Genomic DNA, 6,036 nt, shown 5'->3' with positions numbered 1-6,036 from the left:
CTTCCAAATGATACAAATCACCCAACCGAAACAGATCTTCCAAATGAAACAAATCACCCAACCGATGCAGACCCTCCAAATGAAACAAATCACCCAACCGATACATACCGTCCAAATGATACAAATCACCCAACCGATACAGCGCTTCCAAATGATGCAAATCACCCAACCGATACAGACCGTCCAAATGATACAAATCACCCAAGTGATACAGAGCTTTCAAATGAAACAAATCACCCAACCGATGCAGAACCTCCAAATGATACAATCATCCCACCGATACAGACCCTCCAAATTATACAAATCACCCAACCGATACAGTCCCTCCAAATGATACAAATCACCCAACCGATACAGACCCTCCAAATGATACAAATCACCCAACTGATACAGAGCTTCCAAATGATACAAATCACCCAACCGATACAGACCCTCCAAATGATACAAATTACGCAACCGATACAGAGCTACCAAATGATACAAATCACCCAACCGATACAGAAGGTCCAATTGAAATAAATCACCCAACCGATACAGAGATTCCAAATGATACAAATCACCCAACAGGTACAGATCTTCCAAATGATGCAAATCATCCAACCGAAAAACACCCTCCAAATGACACAAATCACGCAACCGATACAGACCGTCCAAATTAGACAAATCACCCAACCGATACAGACCCGCCAAATCATACAAATCACCCAACCGAAACTGAGCTTCCAAATGATACAAATCACTCAACCGATACAGACCCTCCAAATGAAACAAATCTCCCAACCGATACAGACCGTCCAAATGATACAAATCACCCAACCGATACAGCACTTCCAAATGATGCAAATCACCCAACCGATACAGACCGTCCAAATGATACAAATCACCCAAGCGATACAGAGCTTCCAAATGAAACAAATCACCCAACCGATGCAGAACCTCCAAATGATACAATCATCCCACCGATACAGACCCTCCAAATGATACAAATCACCCAACCGATACAGTCCCTCCAAATGATACAAATCACCCAACCGATACAGACCCTCCAAATGATACAAATCACCCAACCGATACAGAGCTTCCAAATGATACAAATCAGCCAACCGATACAGACCCTCCAAATGATACAAATTACGCAACCGATACAGAGCTACCAAATGATACAAATCACCCAACCGATACAGAAGGTCCAATTGAAATAAATCACCCAACCGATACAGAGATTCCAAATGATACAAATCACCCAACCGGTACAGATCTTCCAAATGATGCAAATCATCCAACCGAAAAACACCCTCCAAATGACACAAATCACGCAACCGATACAGACCGTCCAAATAAGACAAATCACCCAACCGATACAGACCCGCCAAATGATACAAATCACCCAACCGAAACTGAGCTTCCAAATGATACAAATCACTCAACCGATACAGACCCTCCAAATGAAACAAATCACCCAACCGATACAGACCGTCCAAATGATACAAATCACCCAACCGATACAGCGCTTCCAAATGATGCAAATCACCCAACCGATACAGACCGTCCAAATGATACAAATCACCCAAGCGATACAGAGCTTCCAAATGAAACAAATCACCCAACCGATGCAGAACCTCCAAATGATACAATCATCCCACCGATACAGACCCTCCAAATGATACAAATCACCCAACCGATACAGTCCCTCCAAATGATACAAATCACCCAACCGATACAGACCCTCCAAATGATACAAATCACCCAACCGATACAGAGCTTCCAAATGATACAAATCAGCCAACCGATACAGACCCTCCAAATGATACAAATTACGCAACCGATACAGAGCTACCAAATGATACAAATCACCCAACCGATACAGAAGGTCGAATTGAAATAAATCACCCAACTGATACAGAGATTCCAAATGATACAAATCACCCAACCGGTACAGATGTTCCAAATGATGCAAATCATCCAACCGAAAAACACCCTCCAAATGACACAAATCACGCAACCGATACAGACCGTCCAAATTAGACAAATCACCCAACCGATACAGACCCGCCAAATGATACAAATCACCCAACCGAAACTGAGCTTCCAAATGATACAAATCACTCAACCGATACAGACCCTCCAAATGGAACAAATCAACCAACCGATACAGACCCTCGAAATGATACAAATCACCCAACCGATACAGACCGTCCAAATGATACAAATTACCAAACCGATACAGACCCTCCAAATGATACAAATCACACAACCGATGCAGAGCTTCCAAATGATGCAAATCACCCAAGCGATACAGAGCTTCCAAATGAAACAAATCACCCAACCGGTACAGAGCTTCCAAATGAAACAAATCACCAAACCGACACAGACCCTCCAAATGATACAAATCATCCAACCGATACAGACCCTCCAAAGGAAATAAATCACCCCACCGATACAGAGCTTCCAAATGATACAAATCGCCCAACCGAAACAGACCGTCCAAATGATACAAATCACCCAACCGATACAGAGCTTCCAAAGGAAACAAATCACGCAACCGATACAGACCCTCCAAATGATACAAATCACCAAACCGATAGAGACCCTCCAAATGATACAAATCGCCCAACCGATACAGACCGTCCAAATGATACAAATCACCCAACCGATACAGAGCTTCCAAAGGAAACAAGTCACGCAACCGATGCAGACCCTCCAAATGATACAAATCATCCAACCGATACAGACCCTCCAAATGATACAAATCACCCAAACGATACAGACCCTCGAAATGAAACAAATAACCCAACCGATACAGAGCTTCCAAATGATGCAAATCACCCAAGCGATACAAAGCTTACAAATGAAACAAATCACCCAACCGATACAGAGCTTCCAAATGAAACAAATCAACCAACCGATACAGACCATCCAAATGATACAAATCACCCAACAGATACAGACCCTCCAACTGAAACAAATCACCCAAGCGATACAGAGCTTCCAAATGATGCAAATCACCCAAGCGATACAGAGCTTCCAAATGAAACAAATCACCCAACCGATACAGAGCTTCCAAATGATACAAATCACCCAACCGATACAGATCCTCCAAATGATACAAATCACCCAACCGATGCAGACGCTCCAAATGAAACAAATCACCCAACCGATACAGAGCTTCCGAATGATGCAAATCACACAAGCGATACAGAGCTTCCAAATGAAACAAATCATCGAACCGATACAGAGCTTCCAAATGAAACAAATCACCCAACCGACACAGACCCTCCAAATGATTCAAATCACCCAACCGATAGAGAGCTTCCAAATGATACAAATCACCCAACCGATGAAGAAGGTCCTAATGATACAAATCACCCAACCGATGCAGGGCTTCCAAATGATACAAATCACCCAACCGATGAAGAAGGTCCAAATGATGCAAATCAACCAACCGATACAGACTCTCCAAATGACACAAATCACCCAACCGATACAGACACTCCAAAATATACAAATCACCCATCCGATACAGATCCTCCAAATGATACAAATCACCCAACCGTTACAGACCCTCCAAATGATACAAATCACCCAACCGATACAGACACTCCAAATGATACAAATCATCCAACCGATACAGACCCTTAAAATTAAAAAAATCAACCAACCGATACAGACCCTCCAAATGATACAAATCACCCAACCGATACAGACCCTCCAAATAATAGAAATCACCCAACCGATACAGACCCTCCAAATGATACAAACCACCCAAGCAATACAGACCCTCCAAATGAAACAAATCACCCAACCGATACAGCGCTTCCAAATGATGCAAATCACCCAAGCGATACAGAGCTTAAAAATTAAACAAATCACCCAACCGATACAGAGCTTCCAAATGAAACAAATCACCCAACCGATACAGACCCTCCAAATGATACAATTGTTCCAACCGATACAGACCCTCCAAATGAAACAAATCACCCAACCGAAACAGAGCTTCCTAATGATGCAAATCACACAAGCGACACAGAGCTTCCAAATGAAACAAATCATCGAACCGATACAGAGCTTCCAAATGAAACAAATCACCCAACCGACACAGACCCTCCAAATGATTCAAATCACCCAACCGATAGAGAGCTTCCAAATGATACAAATCACCCAACCGATGAAGAAGGTCCGAATGATACAAATCACCCAACCGATACAGGGTTTCCAAATGATACAAATCACCAAACCGGTACAGAGCTTCCAATTGATACAAATCACCCAACCGATGAAGAAGGTCCAAATGATACAAATCAACCAATCGATACAGACTCTCCAAATGACACAACTCACCCAACCGATACAGACACTCCAAAAGATACAATTCACCCATCCGATACAGACCCTCCAAATGATACAAATCGCCCAACCGATACAGACCCTCCAAATGATACAAATCACCCAACCGATACAGACCCTCCAAATGATACAAATCACCCAACCGATACAGACACTACAAATGATACAAATCACCCAACCGATACAGACCCTCCAAATGAAAAAAATCAACCAATCGATACAGACCCTCCAAATGATACAAATCACCCAACCGATACAGACCCTCCAAATAATAGAATCACCCAACCGATACAGACCCTCCAAATGATACAAATCACCCAAGCAATACAGACCCTCCAAATGAAACAAATCTCCCAACCGATGCAGCACTTCCAAATGATGCAAATCACCCAAGCGATACAGAGCTTCCAAATGAAACAAATCACCCAACCGATACAGAGCTTCCAAATGAAACAAATCACCCAACCGATACAGACCCTCCAAATGATACAATTCATCCAACCGACACAGATCGTCCAAATTATACAAATCACCCAACCGATACAGACCCTCCAAATGATACAAATCACCCAACCGATACAGAGCTACCAAATGATACAAATCACCCAACCGATACAGACCCTCCAAATGATACAAATCACCCAACCGATACAGACCCTCCAAATGATACAAATCACCCAACCGATGCAGAGCTACCAAATGATACAAATCACCCAACCGATACAGAAGTTCCAAATGATACAAATCACCCAACCGATACAGATATTCCAAATGATACAAATCACCCACCCACGTACATAACCTCCAAATGATACAAATCAACCAACCGATACTGAGCTTCCAAATGATACGAATCACCCAACCGATACACACCCTCCAAATGACACAAATCACGCAACCGATACAGACCATCCAAATGATACAAATCACCCATCCGTTACAGACCCTCCAAATGATACAAATCACCCAAACGGTACAGAGCTTCCAAATGATACAAATCACCCAACCGATACAGACCCTCCAAATGATACAAATCATCCACCCGATACAGACGCTCCAAAGCAAATAAATCACCCCACCGATACAGAGCTTCCAAATGATACAAATCGCCCAACCGATACAGACCGTCCAAATGATACAAATCACCCAACCGATACAGAGCTTCCAAAGGAAGCAAATCACGCAACCGATACAGACCCTCCAAATGATACAAATCACCCAACCGATAGAGACCCTCCAAATGATACAAATCGCCCAACCGATACAGACCGTCCAAATGACACAAATCACCCAACCGATACAGAGCTTCCAAAGGAAACAAATCACACAACCGATGCAGACCCTCCAAATGATACAAATGATCCAACCGATACAGATCCTCCAAATGATACAAATCACCCAAACGATACAGACCCTCGAAATGAAACAAATCACCCAACTGATACAGAGCTTCCAAATGAAACAAATCAACCAACCGATACAGACCCTCCAAATGATACAAATCACCCAACAGATACAGATCCTCCAACTGAAACAAATCACCCAACCGATACAGAGCTTCCAAATGATGCAAATCACCCAAGCAATACAGATCTTCCAAATGAAACAAATCACCCAACCGATACAGAGCTTCCAAATGAAACAAATCAACCAACCGAAACAGACCCTCCAAATGATACAAATCACCCAACC

The sequence above is a fragment of the Heterodontus francisci genome, chromosome 50 (genome assembly GCF_036365525.1).
Source record: "Heterodontus francisci isolate sHetFra1 chromosome 50, sHetFra1.hap1, whole genome shotgun sequence".
In the NCBI taxonomy this organism is placed as follows: Eukaryota; Metazoa; Chordata; class Chondrichthyes; order Heterodontiformes; family Heterodontidae; genus Heterodontus; species Heterodontus francisci.
Note: the sequence above shows the minus strand (reverse complement) of the source record.